Below are 21,309 nucleotides of genomic sequence, written 5' to 3'. Positions count from 1 at the left end.
GATTCCAATGAAAAGTTTCCTACATTTTAGTATTTGGATAATGCTCCTTTGCTTAAATTATATTGTTTGTATCTAAGCAAAGAATGTGCAGGTGGTGAAAACAGTACTGCGCTGCTGCTTTTCTGATTGGCCTTTAGACATACATCAAAGATTAAAATTGTAGTTAGTTAAAACAGCTCATGATAAGAGATCTCTGAACAAAAGCTTTAACGAAGTGCATAAGTTTTAAATGTAAAGAGGAGGGACCCTTTCTTTTTTAACCATTCATTAAAGCTTTGGGGACTTACATTACAGCAACAATATGTTTTTATTTATTTAGATATATTATTAGTGACATGCTGTTGTGAGAAGAGGATGTACAAATACTGTCCACACCACTGGAGATATTTATATAATTCTTAAGTGATGTTTTTCCTTAGAACATATTTAAGCAAACAGAGAAACTAAATCCCATACACAAATCTTTTTCCCCTTAAGCTTATATTATATCTACTTATATACACAATGCACGCTCTTCTCAAGGACTTTCACCTGTGAAAACAGAACTGTATTTCTTCTGGAAGAAGAAAAAAAATCAAATGACTCAGCAGCATGTGATATGAAGCTGTATCTTCCGTTGCAATATTTTTCTTCGTTGTGTATTATTTTATTATCATGAGATAGAAAACCCATGACATGTGGCAGCTAGGGATCATCAGTTATAGAAAATGATATCATCCTATAAACAGTTATAAGCAACGGTGTTGCTGTTCAAAACAGCTGAACTGACCACTCAATCCCATGAAAACTCTGTAGCAGTATTTATACTATCCCCTCATGGCTGCTCAAATTAGTAGGGGTCTCTGGCTCCTATTTATTCACTGTTGGTATAAATGCTTCACTGTTTACTGTTAAATCAACTGCAGGGCATTACAAAGCAAAAAGAGAAGTCAGCTTTCATTCACTTTGGGAGGGAAATGCTGTGCTAGTTTGCTAGGATAGGAAGGGTCCTCAGGGCTTTTCTTCCCTGGCCAGCAGGCTTTTATTAAGGTATCTGCTGTTTGACTCCTTTTCTTAAGGAATCTGCTGGGTTCCCAGTATCTCTACTATAAAAGCAGGTACAAATACTTTGCCTGTCTGGAGACTATCTGATTTTTCTTTCTTGTTTCCTTCCATAACTTCCCTCTAGGCCTTCAATTGCAAATACTGCCTGCCTTCCTACGCTAACCCTTCCCTGAGGCAAAGCTTGAAGACAATTTCACCACCAAAGTACAAGAAAACTCTGAATTACAGAACCCTCTGCACATTGCCTGAGCAAGGAATACAGTGTAAATGAACTTGCAGCACAGAAACATTCAATTTTTATCACGCTTCAACGAAGGAAGGAAATAGACAAATGGGCTAGACACAAGTTACATGTAAACTGGTTTAAGTGATCAGAAACTGGTTAAAACCTGTAACCGAACAGAAGCTCTGCATATAAACTAGTTTCAAAATGGCTGAAACTGGTTTAAAATAAACCTGGTTGAATGTAGTATCAGACTTAAATGATTTATGAAACTTCTGTCCCAGACCCCTGGGACCAGTTAAATCACAGTCCCCCAGCATGCTGTCCAGCCTTGGGCTGTGCTGTGCTATCTGCTCCTGAGACCACGGTTGGCCCTGCCACTCTGCCTCCCTAGCTGGAGCAGTGAGGGCTGGCTGAGAAGAGGGGAGGCAAGCTCGGCTAGAGATGCAGCCCAGTCTGCAGAGGGGAGGGGACTGTTGCCCCCAGGCAAACCCCGGCTGGGGTCTGGAGCCAGGGAGGGGGATTAGACACCCCAGCCCCCACTCAAACTTACTGCTGACTGCAACTGTGAACAACCTGGAAGGCAGAGGCACCTGGGAGCAGGAAGAATGACCAGCCCTGCAGAGCTCTGTTGTTGTAATTCTGAACTGCAAATCCCAGAGACCTCAGGGGCAGCAGGAAGAGGAAGTAAACACACAGCCAGAGAGCTGTGCTCTAGCGGCCCCTGGCTTCTGGCCTAAGCCACTGCAGGCATGTGGCTGCATTTCCTAAATCAAAAGTAAATGTCTGCTTGTGTTTCAATTTAATCTGTGCAGTTTATACTAACCTGCAAAGACTGAATCAATTCAGCCTCAGGCTTTTTGACTCTCTGTACATAGCCATAGGGATTTTTCTTTCAAGAAAGTAGAAAGTCTCTCTTCCCTTTTAGTAATCAGAAAGGGAAGCTGAACATATATGATGATGTCAAATTGTCATAGGATAATGCTACATTAAAACTTGATAATGTTCACTCACAGTGACATTCTTCAAAAGCTATTACTAATGCAATATCATGAAGCAAACTTCAGGATGTTGTGTAAAGTTATTATTTTATGCATCTCTTAAAAAGCTATGAGGATGAAGCTGCTTTCTGCATTTAAAGGTTTATTAACAGTGCTCTATATATATGATGTGGCCGACCCCATCCTCTTTCATCTTGGCCAGATAATACATTTAATCATGTCTCAGAATTTATCACTCATATTTTTAGGGAAGAAGTATATTCAAATGATTCTAAAAATCTGCAGAATTTTCCGGTAGCATTTCTAGCTAGCTGCTACTGGTGACCAGCTGCATTCTTGCTGCTGCTGTAAATAGCCAAAAATATATCCTTTAATCCTGATTACTATGAATAAATGAACATGAAATATGCATAACAGTTATTTCTCTTCTCCCGTCTCCTCACCATGGAAGGTTCTGTATCAAGGTGAAGTGAAGCTAGTGAGACTTCGTTTGATTCTTTTATATAAAGCTAACTGTGCAGATCAGAACATGAACTGGGACCCAATTTTTTAAACTTCTGTCCCTATAGTTAGGTACTTACATAAATGAAGCCTGATTTTTCAGGAATGCCGAGCACTTGCAAATAACGTGTCTACGGAAGTCAATAGGAGACATAGCTGCTCAGCACTTATTATTACTACAAGGCCTGCTATTTAGGGGCCTAATTGGAACCACACCATTTTAAAAAGTTTGGCAAAAGGAACTCGGAATGAGATCTACTAGCAGCTTTCATTAGCAGACAAGTCAGGTCTAAACTATTCAACATGCTTGACCACTAATTGTGTGAATGATCAAGAACCCCAGTCTTAGGCTTCCTCAGAAGAATGACTAATGGCTGCCCAGTGCCTCTGTTTAATTGAAATGGCACCCTGTCTTTTCCCAGTAGAGAGTCATGTTGAAAAATAACAAGGGTTGAAGGGTTAAGGGAGATTCTCAAAGGTTTTCTATTGATGTAATATCCAAAGTAGCAGAAGTCTAAAGGTAAGAACCAAAAATCACTATGAATGATTGAAATCCTCATTTTTCTAACAGCACAGAAAAAGATCCACTTCATTATAAATGTAATGGCTCAAAACAAACAAGCAAGCAGAGACAGACAGACAGTGTGCACAAAGCTACATCACTATTTTACTGACTGAAGAGCTCAGGGCATCCACCAATTTTGCTTGGGACAGATGTCTTTTACATCTTGCCTCACGTGGGTTCCGTTTACCTTTCCCTATTTAAACAAAGTGTTGATAACTTGGATAATAAATATATACAATAAAAAGATAAGTATAAATGTTCCAACTTAGGCATTTATATTTAGCCTAACTAGAGCCTCAGAGTAGTTTCGGTCAGATGTGCTATATCTCATTTCCCCCCTAAAAGCCATGCTGTGAGGTGCTCATGCTACGGAAGGACCCCTGTGTTCCAGCTCTTTATTTCATAAGCGGTGGGTGAAGCAGTTCCCACCTACACAATCTGTAAAGTGCCGTGAGAACTCTAAGGATGAAAGGGATGATTTAAACAAAAGCTGTCATTATGCTGATTAAAAGAGGAAAAAAATCCTCACCCGCTCAAATATCCAGAAAACCACATTCAAAAAAAGGACCTTATAACAGATGCCTAAGTGCACCTTGGGAATGATGTGTTCTGATCCAAGAGAGTGATTATATCCCCTCCCCTCTCCTATACATATTCCCCAGAGAAATTAAACAAAGGCACAGCTCCTGTAGTGTCCACCTGCCACAGGAAACGAATAAGCTATGAAGTTCCCAATTCCGCATTGTCCTTTTACAACCTATTGTAATATGTTTTAGAAAGCCATGAAGATTTCTTAACGAATGTGCTGTTTTAAAAATAACTGGAGGAAAAATATCATTACCCAACAACACTAAGTCTTGGTGGTCATAAGCTCTCCAGGGGAGGATGAGAAAGAACCAGCTCCCATACTTGGAAAGCACCTGGCACATAGTGTATGCTATCACCAAAACAAAATAATGGATGGGGAAAACAAATTTAAAAAAAAAGGGCACTAAGCAGAAACTTAGGCAACAGTGCACTGACATTTAACTTCTTTTTTCCCTTCACTCATGGAAAGAAATCTTTAAGGGACTCTGAAATGCATATCAAAACTAATAGCTGTACATTGAAAAATGTATTGGGCTGGTGGCAGCTAACATTAAAGACAATTTTCCATGTGTCACATTTTCTTCTCTTGTCCCATCCTCACTTCTCCCCCTCCTGTTGCCCAGTGCTATCCCACTGAGTATTCAGGGCTAGGCTTTTCCTTCCATTCTCATCCTCCACATTTCTGCTCCTTACCCTCCCACTTTAGGTCACTTTCTATAAGTTATTTATATATTTAAACCTTTCAGTAGAAATAATATGAGTTAACCGATGACATTAAGGGACTAACAGACAAATAAATATACCACACAATGCGCACAGAAAGGGGAAAAATATATGCTGAATACCACTGCTTTGACCCCTAGGAAAAAAGAATACAGACTCTGGTCACTTTTGAAATATTTTATTTACTCTAATCTAAGATTAACCTGAATTTAAGATGACCCCCTCAATAATTAGATTCTATATATGGAAAATTTATAAATTTGTTATAATTTTCCAGGTATAGAATCTGGTCGTCTTAAATTCAACCCCCTCCCACTGCTACAACAGGGAAAATAGTGGCGGGGGGGGGGGAGGCAAAAACCAGGTGGCCCCCTACTCTCTGCCCCCTCACTTCTTCTCTCTGCACTCTTCCTGCCACCCCAAGCTCCCTGTAGCCTCTGTCCCTTTCCCCCCTACAGTCTCTGCCTCACCCCCCCCCCCCTTGCTGTCAGATGCTGTTCCAGTTCTGTTCCCCCCTGGAGCAGAGCACATTGAAAGCTCAGCCCTTGCCAGGCCATGCAGCAGTTTTGGCATGTAGATTGGACAGGCAGGGGACAGAATTTCCATGTGCTCTGTGCCCATAAGGAAATCCAGGCTGAGACAGAGGTGGGCTGTGCCTGACAGTAAGTAGGGGGTAGGGGGAGAGGAAGTGGAGGTGCAGAAAGGAAGTGGAAGTGAGGAGCAGGAGGTTGCTGTGGGTCTGACTCAGAGTAACCTCAGCAGATGCCTACACCTCCCATCTTCTCTCCTGGCTTGCAGGGGGGGGGGGGGGGGGGAACAGACACCATACCTTATATTAGATTTGAGTAAACACAGTATCCCATTTCTTACCTGGGGTAAGTTATTTCGAGTATGTCTTTGAGCATGGTATAAAAGCCTGGCACACCTGATATCTGTGTTCATATTTAAAACATGCAAATAAATGAGCAGTATGTGGCTGAGACACCACACATCATTATACGTGGAATAAAACATGAGAGCATTATACACAGAATAAAAAGAGCTCAGCCAAAGGAAGAGCATCACATAAGAGCGCATATATGACCAGTTTATTTTGATAAGCCATGGTGTGGTCTGGTCTTCCTAGAGGCCCCTAGTCAAACTGCCATATTTATTACTAGTGATTTAAAACAGACATATTTGTATAGCTATAAGATCACAAAAGGTATACTTTAAATAAAAGGGCACATCCTGGATGAGGTGGTGCTAACTATATATGCTAGAATCAAGGAGGGAAATTGGGGCTGGGAACCACTTGAAGAGTTCATACTGTTATTTTATACAGTGTCCTCCTCTCTGTATGCCACCCTATACATATCCCCTATAAAACCAACCCTTCAAGACCCGAGCATGTATTAATGGATACTCTTATAACATGCAGAGCCACATGTAACAGCAAGTTCCATATCTCCTTTGTGGCGAATACTAAACCACATACAGGTAAAGTAAGATCCTTGCATCTACAGGTTTGTACCTGAAATTCTCTGCAGAATTCTGAATATTTGGTTAGTGTAAAAACATACTTAAAATATTGAAATGAAAATGTACAGTTAGAGTCAGCACATTTTATAGTGGCTATTAATATATTTGTGGCCAAATTCTGCCCTCAACTACATACCTGCAACTCTCAGTGAGTTCTGGGGGAGATGAATGTGTGTAACTAAGAGACAAGTGGCATTAAGGTCTATCATGCCATTACAGGAACACTCAGGCTTACAGACAATGTCAATGTATGCCCATGCATCGCTTTGCTACATAGTTTACTTGATATACATGGCATTATTGCTGTGAAGCACAAAGGGAAAAGCATGCAGGTCCAGATTTATCCAGTGATACTGACAGTAGTTATGAAGCAAATCACACAGTTAATGTGTAGCAGGCTCAATCCAAGGTAGAGTGCAGAAAAAGGAAGTACAGTACTAACTCTCTGAGAGGATTCAATTTTCATCAAGTACCTTTGAATGTCAAGTTCTGAATGAAGGGAGACCAACATGTACTGCAAAACCTGTGGATCAAAGAGAGAGAGAAAAAAGAGGAACAGAGAAAGCTGTTAAAAGGGAGGACAAAAAACCACCAAGAGAATGGCCTGTGCATAATGAAAATGTACTGCAGTGATCCTCAGGAGAAGGGAACAGATAGGTGGCATATGCACTGAAAAGAAAAACTAAAGGAAGGGCACCATGCATGAGCAATGTAGTTTATCATTACCAAAAACAGATGCATCTCAGTACTCCCTGTTGTCCTGTAGTACTCAGTTCAGAAATGTACTAGAAGCTGATGCTTTGAGAATGTGGACAGTATTCTTTCTTGCTACAACCCGAGTTAATGGCAAATATGTATAAAAAACAGATTCTCAGTAATGTCTAGGAACTACACTTTGTCAGAAACTAAAAAAGGGATATTCTTTATGGTATGCAATACAATTTGTCGCTCATATTAATATCAGTAGAGGAGCTTTCACACAGGCTAGGGATAAAAATGACACACACTGGTGTAAGTCATTGGAAACCAGTTCAAATCTGTAACACAACAGAAGTTCAGTGCACATAAACTGCTTTCAAAATGGCTAAAACCAGTTTAAGATAAACCTGGATGGATACAGTATCAGACTTAACTGATTTAGTTTAAATCAGTTTATTGAACTTTTGTCCTAGATCCCCTCCAGATTCAAGTTAACTCACAGTCCCTCATCATCCCAGGATGCTTTGCACCTCCCCCACAAACTCTCCTTCCCCCCCACAGGGTGAGTGGGCTAGTTCTGGCCCAAGCTGTGTGCTCCAGTCCACCAGGGAAGCATGACCTAGCACCCCCTGGCTTCTGGCCTGGGTCACTGCAGGCATGCGGCTGTATTTCTGGAATCAAAAGTGAATGTCTGTTCACTTGCTTATCAGTTCAATCTATGCCACTTAGACTAACCTGCGAAGACTGAATCAATTCAACCTTGGGCTTTTTGCCTGTCTGTACTTAGTCAAAGTCATGTCAGCCTCTCATTTTATGACACAAAATGCCTGACACAGCAGGCAGAATCTTTAAACGTTGGTACATGAATTGAGGAACGTAAATCAATTTTTAGCCTGCTATTTATGCAAAATGCCCAATACCAAGAGCTTCTAGTGACATCAATGTAGCAGCCCATGTCATCCAGTAGGAAACAACTGAGCAATAAGCTACCAGCAGCATTTCATCTAAGCTGTGTGGCGTGTGCGGCCACACAGATGCACCTGGCAGCGCGGCATGAATGTGTCTGCGCAGCCACACTCACCACACAGCTTAGAGGGAATGCTGGCTACCAGTGGATTAGCCTTTCCTGAATACAGGATGCAGAATGTCACTTCCTTTCATTAGTTCCGTGTGAGTCTGACAGCATATAGGGATGAAGTCCCAGCTACTCAAATAATGATACAGAAAGAAATACTGTACTTTATAACTATAAAGGTTAACATTCTTTGAGACACAAACTTTATGAACCCTCAAGAAACTTCAACCAAAGACCATCTACCATCAAGAGTACTATTCTAAAATCTCACGATTTTTAAGCTAGACTCATCCTTTTTAAGCACACAGAATTGGCAATATAATGTGAACTTTAATCTTTTGTTGCTGCAAAAAGTATAGTATATTTCTTTAATTCATCTCATAGCACCCTGCTACCTCTTCAGCCTGTGTTAAGCTCCTTTTACAACTTTAATTACCCTGTTCTTGCCATTCAACATAATATAATACAATATAAGCCAAAATGAAAAACTAAACTTATTTAATACTTAAATACAAAAATGTCTTAGCTAGCAAAGCAAGTACACAATTACTATGTTGGCACCACATCATACGACAGTAATTCAAAGAATCTTTTGATTCATGTTTATAAAACCTGGGGAACAAAAATGTCTTAGATTTATTTGATTCCAGGGACATGTCATTAGTGCATATATATTTTATGCTCCTCCATGATTAAGTCAATGATATAAAATAGTGTAAAGCCATCCAAATTATTTAAATAAAAATGTTTTCTTCTTTATCATTTAGACTTGTTCACATAAAATAGGATTCATAGATTCATAGATGTTAGGGTCGGAAGGGACCTCAATAGATCATCAAGTCCGACCCCCTGCATAAGCAGGAAAGAGTGCTGGGTCTAGATGACCCCAGCTAGATACTCGTCTAACCTCCTCTTGAAGACCCCCAGGGTAGGGGAGAGCACCACCTCCCTTGGGAGCCCGTTCCAGACCTTGGCCACTCGAACTGTGAAGAAGTTCTTCCTAATGTCCAGTCTAAATCTGCTCTCTGCTAGCTTGTGGCCATTGTTTCTTGTAACCCCCAGGGGCGCCTTGGTGAATAAATCCTCACCAATTCCCTTCTGTGCCCCCGTGATGAACTTATAGGCAGCCACAAGGTCGCCTCTCAACCTTCTCTTGCGGAGGCTGAAAAGGTCCAGTTTCTCTAGTCTCTCCTCGTAGGGCTTGGGCTGCAAGCCCTTGACCATACGAGTTGCCCTTCGCTGTACCCTCTCCAGGTTATCCGCATCCTTCTTGAAGTGTGGCGCCCAGAATTGCACGCAGTACTCCAACTGCGGTCTGACCAACGCCCTATAGAGGGGAAGTATCACCTCCCTGGACCTATTTGTCATGCATCTGCTGATGCACGATAAAGTGCCATTGGCTTTTCTGATGGCTTCGTCACACTGCCGGCTCATGTTCAACTTGGAGTCCACTAGGACTCCAAGATCCCTTTCCACCTCTGTGCCACCCAGCAGGTCATTCCCTAGGCTGTAGGTGTGCTGGACATTTTTCCTCCCTAGGTGCAGCACTTTGCATTTCTCCTTGTTGAACTGCATCCTGTTGTTTTCTGCCCACTTGTCCAGCCTATCCAGGTCTGCCTGCAGCTGTTCCCTGCCCTCCGGCGTGTCCACTTCTCCCCATAGCTTTGTGTCATCTGCAAACTTGGACAGAGTACATTTCACTCCCACGTCCAAGTCGCTGATGAAGACATTAAAGAGTATCGGTCCAAGGACCGAGCCCTGCGGGACCCCACTGCCCACACCCTTCCAGGTCGAGACCAACCCATCTACCACGACTCTTTGGGTGCGACCCTCTAGCCAATTCGCCACCCACCGGACTGTGCAGTCATCCACATCACAGTCTCTTAATTTGTTCACCAGTATGGGGTGGGATACCGTACCGAAGGCCTTCCTGAAGTCCAAGTATACGACATCCACCCCTCCTCCTGTGTCCAGGCGTTTCGTAACCTGGTCATAGAAAGAGACTAGGTTGGTCAGGCACGATCTGCCCGCCACAAATCCATGCTGGTTTCCCCTCAGCATAATTTGTCCTGCCGGGCTCTCACAAACGTGAGCCTTGATAATTTTTTCAAATACTTTAACAAGGATGGAGGTGAGACTGACTTTCAAATACTTTACCAAGGATGGAGGTGAGACTGACACAGGATATGTGCAACTACATCATTTATGCAAACACAAGTAAAAATTAAATTCAACTTTGCTGCATGACCTAGATAAATGCCAAGCCAGATTCTTGCCGAAGGCAAAGACAAGAGGGTCCATCACCAGGATCTCAGGAGTGTTGAAATCATGTGAGGTTTTGAATGTTTCCTACCACACACACACATGCACACATACAGGTGCATACACACGCACGCACACAGATCCAGATCCTATTCCACCTATTGGAGACTAAGTATGAACCAATTCTATCCTACCTGAGCCCCTGAAAATCCACTAATATGTTTATTTTTGTAACATGCTTTCATCTTCACCTTAACACTAAGTCAGAAAAAAGGACTGAGAAAGAGGACTCAACCATCTTTTGCATTAGCATTTTTTTAAAGGGCTTGAGCAGGATGGAAAAGGATTACACTTAGGTGGAACTGAACATGATTCACACAGTTTGGAAGCTTTAATTGACAAATTTCTCAGCTAGAAAAGCCAATAATTGCTTAAAAACAAAACCATAACTAAAGGCTAAATCCCACCTCAAAGTGAGGCAACTAGGGATTTCCGTGGGAAGAAGTACTGGCACAACAGTTCAGGACTGCCCTGAGGTTTCCATAGCCCATATGATTCACAGGGTCTTTCTTGTGGGATACAATGATCCCCACATAGATTTATTCTATTGCACTCCTTCTTTCCACTTTTTCAAGCTGCACTGCCCAGGTTGGAGTTGTACTCCACAGCCTGCAAGGGTTCCTCTAATCCTGGCACCCTACAAACTGAAACCAATGGTGTTTCACTTCCTCTTGATCTTCTACAGTCATATGAAATCATTCCATATGTTGGTTTCATTTTTAACATTGGGATAACCAAAAGCCATATTTTTGGAAGAAAAAGGTTTATTATTAAATTACTTTTCTTAACTTTAATATGTGGATGTGTACATTTTACAGCAGGCAGGTGGATCAGGGTTGAGAGGACAAGAATGCACTTGAAGTCCCTCTAAAAAAAACAAAACCAAAAATCTTTTCTTGATACAAGTCAACGCTGACTTGGTGCATAGTTGCTTGGATGGACTGGATGTGTCAGCAGGCCCGGATGAGCTGTATCCGAGAGTACTGAAGGAATTGGCCAGTATCATAGCAGAACCACTGGCACGGCTGTTTGAGTGCTCAGGTCAGGTCCCAGACGACTGGAAAAATGCAAATGAGGTCCCTATTTTGAAGAAGGGGAGGAAGGAGGATCTGAGAATTATAAGCCAGTCAGTCTCACCTCCATCCTTGGAAAGGTTTTTGAAAAGATTATGAAGAATCGTATTTGTGGGAGTCCAGTGGGAAAAATAATGCAGCTGGGAAACCAGCATGGATTCATAGCAGATCGATCATGCCTGACCAATCTGGTTTTGTTTTATGACAGGGTCACAAAATGCTTAGACTTAGGAGTAGAGGTGGATGTCGTTTTCTTGGATTTTAGCAAGGCCTTCGATACAGTATCTCATCCCATTCTCATAAATAAATTAAGAGGCTGTGACATAGATGCTTACATGGTCTGGTGTGTGACAAATTGGCTTAGCGGTCACACCCAGAGAGTGGTAGTAGACATGTCGGTATCAACCTGGGAGGATGTGGGTAGTGGGGTCCCGCAGGGTTTGGTCCCTGGACCTGTACTCTTCAATATCTTCATCAGTGACTTGGATGTGGATGTGAAGTGTACTGTGTTCAAGTTTGCAGACGATACCAAATTGTAGGGTGAAGTGCACACTCTGGAGGGTAGGGAATGATTGCAGGCAGACCTGGACAGGTTGGAAAAGTGGGCAGCACACAATAGAATTCAGTACAATGCAGACAAGTGCAGAGTGATGCACTTAGGGCACAAAAATATCCAGCACACCTACTGGCTGGGAAGTGACCCTCTCAGCAGCACAGAAGCGGAAAGGGATCTCGGACTCATAGTGGACTCCAAGATGAATATGAGTCGACAGTGCGACAAAATCATCAGCAAAGCTAACCTCACTTCATCATTCATCAGCAGATGCATGACAAATAGATCCAAGGAGGTGATACTTCCCCTCTATGCAGCATTGGTCAGACTGCAGTTGGAGTATTGCATCCAGTTTTGGGCACCGTACTCCAAGAAGGATGTGATAGACTCGAGAGGGTCCAGAGGAGGGCCACTCATATGGTTAGGGGCTTACAGGACAAGCCCTATAAAGAGAGACTGAGGGACCTGGACCTCTTCAGCCTCCACAAGAGAAAGCTGGAGAAAGTGATCCACTGACTTCCATGGAGCTACACTGATCTATAAGAAGAGGATCTGCTTCAGTGACCTGAAAGAATTTATTTGTGAGCACAGGAAGTAGCACTCACTATCACCCTAGCCCCTCAAAGGAACATGGCTGCTGCTGAAAAGCAAATAAACTACAAATATGCCAAGTCCTGCCAATCTTGGATTACCATAGAAAGGGGCTATTGAAAACAAGCTAAAATAACACTAGGAAAAAGCTGCAGAAGGATGAGGTAAAGTTCTGCTGGGAAAAGGTGGAGAGCATAAGGGACTAAAGGAGAGAGAACAGAGAAAGAAACCATTTGAAATGCTGAGTCCAGTCAGTGGGACAGTAATATGTGCAGAGCCATGGAGATTTATTAATGGACAAGTATGAGAAGGATTTAGTACTGATTCCAAGAGCCAATCTCTACTATGATGAGAAAGGTAATAGGAACAAAGGAAGCAGCGACAAAACATGATGGCTTTGAGCTGTAGAAAGAAACAGTAACTGCAGTGCCCTTGGAAAAGGTGGAGAAAGCTGAGTAAAAGGATGGAAACAAAGATGCCAGGAATGTGCTGATGTCATCAAATAGAGTCTTGAAAAATGTCTAATGAATACCACTGGCAAAGAAGTATCCAAATGATCAGCATGGAATAACTTTGGGAGGAGAAGATAAATATCTTGGGGCTGACTGTATTAGTCATTATCGCAGCGTGGAAGAAACTAGATTGAATGAAATATAAGAATCCCTTGTGGGATAAGCTTCTTAGGTAGAACAAGAGAAAGTATTTGCTATACCAAGCAGGATCAGATCTGTCAAGTTCTCACATCCTAGACCTCCAAAGAAAAATGTAGGCGCGTTAAAAATGTAAATACTTTAACTGCTGGTGTTAGTGATTCAGAAGGAAGTGCTTTTCCCAAAATTCATCTAAAATGGTGTCATAGATTGGTGTAAAAAGCATGCTGGGCTGCTGGAAGGTTTGTGGAAGGCATAGATTCATAGATGTTAGGCTCGGAAGGGACCTCAATAGATCATCGAGTCCAACCCCCTGCATAAGCAGGAAAGAGTGCTGGGTCTAGATGACCCCAGCTAGATGCTCATCTAACCTCCTCTTGAAGACCCCCAGGGTAGGGGAGAGCACCACCTCCCTTGGGAGCCCGTTCCAGACCTTGGCCACTCGAACTGTGAAGAAGTTCTTCCTAATGTCCAATCTAAATCTGCTCTCTGCTAGCTTGTGGCCATTATTTCTTGTAACCCCCAGGGGCGCCTTGGTGAATAAATACTCACCAATTCCCTTCTGTGCCCCCGTGATGAACTTATAGGCAGCCACAAGGTCGCCTCTCAACCTTCTCTTGCGGAGGCTGAAAAGGTCCAGTTTCTCTAGTCTCTCCTCGTAGGGCTTGGTCTGCAGGCCCTTAACCACACGAGTGGCCCTTCTCTGGACCCTCTCCAGGTTATCTGCATCCTTCTTGAATTGCGGCGCCCAGAATTGCACGCAGTACTCCAACTGCAGTCTGACCAGCGCCCGATAGAGGGGAAGTATCACCTCCTTGGACCTATTCGTCATGCATCTGCTGATGCACGATAAAGTGCCATTGGCTTTTCTGATGGCTTCGTCACACTGCTGACTCATGTTCATCTTGGAGTCCACAAGGACTCCAAGATCCCTTTCCACTTCCGTGCTACCCAGCAGGTCATTCCCTAGGCTGTAGGTGTGCTGGATATTCTTCCTCCCTTGGTGCAGCACTTTGCATTTCTCCTTGTTGAACTGCATTCTGTTGTTTTCTGCCCACTTGTCCAACCTGTCCAGGTCTGCTTGCAACTGTTCCCTGCCCTCCGGCGTGTCCACATCTCCCCATAGCTTTGTGTCATCTGCAAACTTGGACAGAGTACATTTCACTCCCTCGTCCAAGTCACTGATGAAGACATTAAAGAGTATCGGTCCAAGGACCGAGCCCTGTGGGACCCTACTGCCTACACCCTTCCAGGTCGAAACCGACCCATCCACCACAACTCTCTGGGTGCGACCCTCCAGCCAATTCGCCACCCATCGGACTGTGCAGTCATCCAAGTCACAGCCTCTTAACTTGTTTACCAGTATGGGGTGGGATACCGTATCGAAGGCCTTCCTGAAGTCTAAGTATACGACATCCACCCCTCCTCCTGTGTCCAGGCATTTCGTAACCTGGTCATAAAAAGAAACTAGATTGGTCAGGCATGATCTGCCTGCCACGAACCCGTGCTGATTTCCCCTTAGCATAATTTGTCCTGCCGGGCTCTCACAAATGTGAGCCTTGATAATTTTTTCAAAGACTTTGCCAAGGATGGAGGTAAGACTGACAGGTCTATAGTTGCCCAGGTCCTCCTTCCTCCCCTTTTTGAAAATGGGGACCACGTTGGCCCTTTTCCAGTCCTCCGGGACTTGGCCCGTGCGCCACGAGATTTCAAATATTCCCGCCAGTGGCTCTGCAATGATGTCGGCCAGTGCCTTCAGCGCTTTCGGATGGAGCTTATCCGGCCCTGCTGACTTAAAGGCATCCAGTTCTTCTAAATGACTCTGCACCATCTCAGGGTCTACGCATGGTAGCCTGGCGCCTTGCTGCTGCCTCTCTACAACCCCAGTGAGAGACTTGTCGTGCCCCTCACTTAGGAACACTGAGGCAAAGAACTCATGTAATGTCATGTAATACATTAAATGTGTGTGGAGTTATTCTCTAGATCAAGCATGGACAAAATATGGACTCCAACTCACTGGATCTAGTTTGCAGGTGCCTGACAACTCTGGCTGCCACTTGGTATGAGATGGGCAGGCAGGCAGGACTGTTTCTGCCCAGCAGCATCAGGCTTCAGCTGTGGACCTGGGTAGGACTTCCGGTGCAGCAGGAGAGCATCATCGACTGTGGATACAGTGGGCAGGTTTAGGAGTCTGGATGCAGAACCTGCAGGTGGCATCCACAGCCAACTCACCACACTCCTGGTGCAGTGGAAGCTCCCACCTAGAGCCCAGCGGTGTCAGCTGTGGACCCAGGTAAGGGCTGCTGCTGCGCTGGGCAGGTGGCAGTGTTTCTCTCTGTCTTTCTCCCCTCCTTTCCCTATGTGGGTCTACAGTTGAGTAAATGGGCTGCTGGTGAACTACAGGTTCGGTCGGGTTCTGTGGGGGGGAAAAAAGGGCGGGTAAGTGGGAAGGGAAAGAAGAGAAGAGACAGACTGAGAGAAGAGAAGAGTGACTGAGAGACATGGATGAATGTGACACTCAACAGGTCAACAAAACTCATTAAGTGGTCCTCCAGCCAAAATATTTACCCATCCCTGCTCTAGATGTTAAACCCCAGTGCCCTGGATCACAGGATATAGTCATGGGAATTTAGAAATAAAGTAGAATGTTAGATTGCTCACATTTTTCAGCCTGCATCCTATGTACAGTCTGTATTTACCTATTTGGTAAATTAAAGGAAATAAATGAGTTATCATAAAGAGACTGTAATCACACTAAATTTATACAGGTCACCAATAAAGACCACTCAGATATTTTACAGATGTTGAAAAAACATCTCAAAAAATGTGCTAGTATGTTATGAAACAAAAGACTAATTAGCCAGAATTTTGGATTGGTATACAGATTCAGTAGGCTTACAATCTTTTAATAACTACCTTTTCTTTGATCATTCTGAATCGTGCAAAAAAAACAAAACAAAAAAAAATGTGCTGAAGGAAAACAGTAATGGGAAAGCAAAGGACTGGATACAAATATGGTGATGATGATATATGACAAGGAGGGATGCGGATTCATAAGTCCTCTTAAAGAGCTTAAAACTGAAGGAAGGAAGTATGGGTCAAGAGACTGTTTCCTGTAGACAATGGTTCTGCAGGAAGCATGTGAGAAATTGATATTTCCAGGCAAAGCTAGGATGAGAAAACATAGGGATGGCAGCTTATCTGGGTCCAAGCCAGACAGGGTTTTCTAACAGTAACTTTAAAATAACAGAAATTTTCTAGTCAAGAAAAAAATGTACTGTTTTACCATATAGAGCAGGGCAGAAAAGGTGTGCTGGGATGAACAACCATCAGAGGCATTTGAGCAACTGATGATGAAATGGAGATACGCAACAACAAATGATTTGTAAGTTTGCACAGAGACAATAACTTCAGCTAAATGGAAACCAGGAATGCAGACAGAGAGAAAAGAACAAAGCAAAAGCACTGTATCAGACTTCCATAATCCTGACTCCAATCATCATATTTACATTTACAGTATCTCTCCGAGTACCCTTTGCCTGCTTCATATCAAATATCACAAATGAACACTATACGCACACACAAACTATGTCTGTGTATTACTTTTTAGATAGATAGACAGACAGGTAGTTGAATATAGAATAACTATCGCAGAAACAATTTCCACCTACATCCCCAAAATAAAATAAAAAATGCAATGAGTTCAGCTTTCCTGTTTTTTATAAATATATAATTGTTGCACACTCAACATTTACTGCAGAGGAAAAACCCCCTCATACTATTACTTTTCATTAAAGAGAAACAGAATTGCTAACTTGACAGAGACCCCTTTGAAAGAGTCTCTCAGTAGAATCTAACACTTGAAAAATATCTAAATATGTAAAGAAAAAGATAAGTGGTTTGGAAATAACCACTACAGGGACTCAACAAGTTCCCCAGTGCCATATTACCTTTTAACTAATTTGAAGTTAATACTAACTTCAGCTCTTGTATTGTCTGCAATGGAAATATGCTATGTGGATTATATGTCTAGGGTCAGGGAAAGAAGTTCACCATTCCTTTTAGGAGCCCATGCCCTGCTCCAGCTTCTTTTATGAACCCAGTCCTTCAAGGTGTTGATTGCTTCTACCATGGTCTTGTCAAACACTTGTTAAACACTTAAGTACGTGCATAACTTTAAGCTCTGTTGTTGATGCTCTACCTGAAATTAATGGGACTATATACATGCATAACATTAGGCATGGACTTGGGTGCTTTCCTGGGCTAAAATGCTCAGTCCCTTGTATAGTGAAGCTGTATATGCCTACTCTACTGAGTCTTAACCAACTCTTTTCCTGCCCACCTTTTTATAATTATAGAAGAGTGTTAGGGTGACAATAATTTGGATTTTGGGGGAGTACTGGGTGTGCAGCTGAAAACAAAGGGTTTTTCCTGTGTCTCAGCAGAGCTGCTGGTCACAAGGCAGGATGATATATTAAGACTAACCTTGCAAATGCTTAGGCAAGCAGTTTTCTAAACAGAGGCATAGTGTTAGAGCCCATTGTGTAAGAAGAACAAGATGCAGTCCACCAGCTATTGTCACGCGATGAAGTAGAAGCAAGACTTTGGAGCTGAAGGAGTCAGCAAGAAACCAGAAAGAACCAGCAAATGACCGAGATTACCCAAGTTCATGGCCTCACGCCTGCGCTCTTAGCAGAGAGGCATGTAAATGAACAAAATGCACAGGCAATTCTATGCTAATGAAGTAAACAGTAAACCGAGGAGGAGCTTGTGATGGGAGGAGAAATGGGTGGAACAAGAGGAGGGATGAAGGTGGAGTGAATGTTAATGAACCTGAACCAAAATGTATAAATGTGGAAAAGAACTATTGTTCAAATTGGCTCCCCGGCTTGTTGTTTTTTGGGAGCTAGTCCGAAGCGGTCTCCATTCTGAATAAAGCTGTTGCGAGCAATGTGTGCTGGTGTTTGCTCCCTGCTTGCTCTGGCTAATGAGTAACAGGCTCCATGGGAAATTGGATTGTGGTCTCCCTAGTCTTTAGGAGCTGCATGGAGTTGGGGTCTAACAAAGATGACTGAGAAATTTAATAAAGTAAGAAGTATATCTTCCATCCTTATGTGTGCATCCATTTCAACAGTTATTCGAGTAACATTTTGTGCAATGGAACAGGCCAAACCAAATGTTTCCTGACAAGTTGGAACAAACCAATGGTTGGGCCCAGTTCCTGTGGGTGGGGGTATCAAATGTATAGCCTATGGGCTGGATCTGGCCCACAGACCTGCAGTCTTGCCTGTCATGCTCCTGGTAGGCCAGGACGTTTGGGGGCAAGGCTAGCAGGACAGGGAGCCTGCCACAGAATCAAGGGCCCCAGGGCACCTTTGGATACAGTCACTGGTGACAAGGGGGTTAGCAAGGGTTGTTCAGCTGAGAGCTGTTTGCCCTATCACCTCTGCCTCCTCTGGTCCTGCAGCCACCATCCCCAATGCAACCTGCACTGGCTTTGCCACCTCTGCCACTTGCCCCATTCGCTGGATTTGGCCCAGAGCACAGGGTGAGTTTGACACCCCTGCTCTAGGGTAATCTCAATTTGAATCAAGCATCAATTTTGTGCTGGAAAATTCTGGATGTAGAAAAACATGCCATGTGCAGACATGAGTGGCACGGAGAGCTCTGAACAAATGTAGACTAAAAATATCAAGTCCTGGGGGCCTTAAAGGCAGAGGAAAATTAATGTTTAGATACCTAAATGAACCAGCCTGATTTTAAGATATGGTGAGCACCACTGATCTCATTCTTATCAATAACAATTATGCACAGCATCTTGAAAATTTAGGGCCTTGTTATATGCTAAGTTTAGGCAGCTTCTGAAGCTCTGAATCCGTGGACTGGCTGCACATTAACACCCTTAAGTGGTACTTCAATTTAAATGTTATGCTACTCCAGGGAAGGATTATCTATAATCTGCCTAATTTTGCTCCTGTTCCATTAAGGTATGACCACTCCCTAAAGCTATTCTACCAAGGTTGAAGTCCTCCAGCATCCCAGGATGCAGTGGCTCTTCCTGAGTCAGGGCAAGCAGGGACACCAGGGTGTAGCAGGGCTGGGCACAGTGCCTTGTCCCCTGGGGACATTGGGCAGAGCAAACGCTGCAGCCCCAGAGTGCTCAGCAGCCGCAGTGCCTCCCTCCTCTCACTGCTCCTGTTGCTAGCAGCATGGGGGGACGAGCAGGCCCACAGGAAAAAAAAAAGATCAGGCCCCTTGGAACTCAGATGGCACCCAGGTGGCTGGCAACTTTCTGCCCCCCCCCCCCCCCCCGCAATGCTGATCCTGGCCTGGCTGCTAGCTGGTGCCGCATGAGCTCCAAGGGGCCCAATCTTTTTCAGAGCTGCAAGCCCAGGATGGGGAGGCACAGAGGGGTGAACTCCAAATTTAAAAAAAGGATTGGGTCCTTCAGAGCTCAAGCAGTGAACCTGTCTGGGCAGCAGCAGGAGGCACTATGGCTGCCAAGTGCTCTGGGGCTGCAGCACTCATTTTGCCTTGTGGCAGCAGCTAGACAGTCCTGCCCTTGCCCTGACCCTGCTCACCAAGGCTAAGGACATAAATTACATGTAAACCAGTTTAAGTGATCAGAAACTGGTTTAAACCTGTAACAGAACAGAAGCTCAGTGCACATAAACCAGTTTCAAATTGGCTGAAACTGGTTAAGATAAACCTGGTTGAATGTTGTATCAGACTTAACTGATTTGGGTCAAACCAGTTAATGAAACTTCTGTCCCAGCCCCCTTCCTGCTTCAAGTTAAATCACAGTCCCCCAGCATGCTTTGCAGCCCTAAGCTGGGCTGTGCTGTCTGCCCCAGAGAGCAGGGCTGGCCCAGCCCCTCTGCTCCCTAGCTGGAGCAGTGAGGGCTGGCTGACAAGAGGGGTAGGGGCCAAACCCAGCTGGGGATACAGCCCAGTCCGCAAGGTGGGGCCTGGTCCCCCAGACAAACCCCAGCTGGGGTCGGGGGCCACGGAGGGGGGTTAAACACTTCATCCCCTGCTCAAGCTTACTGCTGGCTGTGACTGTGGCCTACAAATCTCAGAGGCGCCTGGAAGCAGAAAGAGGAAGTGATGACCAGCCCTGCAGAGTCCTGCTGCTGTGATTTTGGACTGCAAATACCACAGACCTGAGGGGTAGCAGGAAGAGAAAGCAAACACATAGCCAGAGAGCCATACCCTAGCTCCCCCCAGCTTCTGGGTTGAGCCACTGCAGGCATGTGGCTGCATTTCTTGAATGTTTGTTTACTTCTGTTTCAATTTAATTTCTGCAGTTTATAATAACCTGCAAAGACTGAATCAGTTCAGCCTCAAGCTTTTTCACTGTCTGTATTTAGCCCAAGCCTTTCATGGAAAGTCAAAGCTATGCAGGTAAAGGACAGAGCAGGTTTTCACGTTAAGGTGCGACTGCTCCACTAAGCCAATTAACATTTGTTTGGCTTACAGTGTAAAGTGTAACAAGGCCCTTTTTTATTTATAAACTTATTTTTGTAGAACTATTTAGCTGCCTGAACATGGAGTTAATGACCCATCTTTGCCTACTTGAAGATGCTAACCAATACTCTGGAGAACATTCTGTCCCATGCTTCCATTTTGCCTCTCATGTTTATTAGCAGAGATGCTTATGCAAAGATCAAAACTTGAACTGCTCCTGTTGTTGATTTACTACCCAAAGCCATTATTTTTTCCTCTCTGACATTACATTTTATTGCTGAGAAAATGATTATGATTCCCCATAAAATAATTATAATTTATGTGGAGTAAGAAGACTGAAGACTACCCATAAAAAAAATCAGGACGGATCATGATGTCATGGGAAAAGTTCCAAAGTAACTTAAACATCGTAGAAAAGAAATAATAATCAAAGAAATATCCCACAAAGAAATGCATCTATCCTTCCCTCATTTTACTTGATATTTCCATATCACCTTACTTAAATACTTAGATGACTTCATTTTTCATATAAAAATCAGCAGCTGATGACACATTACAGGCTATACCATATAATGGCCTATGTGAACATCTCTGAAATGCTGAAGAGCACATGCCTTGCCATCATCCATCAGTCATAGTTAATTGTAATGGATTTTTCTCCTGAGATCTCTTTTTGATCTTCACTATTGATGAAATGTCTATTATTTTCCTAG

At 43.5% G+C, this 21,309-nt stretch overlaps 1 protein-coding gene across 11 annotated transcripts in view; it reads right to left on the bottom strand.

Moving 5' to 3' along the window:
- The window catches only part of KIAA1217 (KIAA1217 ortholog), a 279,741-nt gene that overhangs the window by 144,316 nt on the left and 114,116 nt on the right, over window positions 1-21,309 (bottom strand). The window contains exon 1 of one of the 11 annotated variants that reach the window (XM_059729081.1): window positions 1,821-1,897. The exons of the other annotated variants lie outside the window; for them this stretch is intronic. The gene's annotated coding sequence lies outside the window, so the exon portion shown is untranslated. Of the gene's footprint in view, window positions 1-1,820; window positions 1,898-21,309 lie in introns of those variants that run through there. 11 annotated transcript variants of the gene reach the window in all.

This window comes from Alligator mississippiensis, chromosome 5 (genome assembly GCF_030867095.1).
Source record: "Alligator mississippiensis isolate rAllMis1 chromosome 5, rAllMis1, whole genome shotgun sequence".
Classification (NCBI taxonomy): Eukaryota; Metazoa; Chordata; order Crocodylia; family Alligatoridae; genus Alligator; species Alligator mississippiensis.
This window is presented reverse-complemented; position numbering and strand designations above follow the sequence as displayed.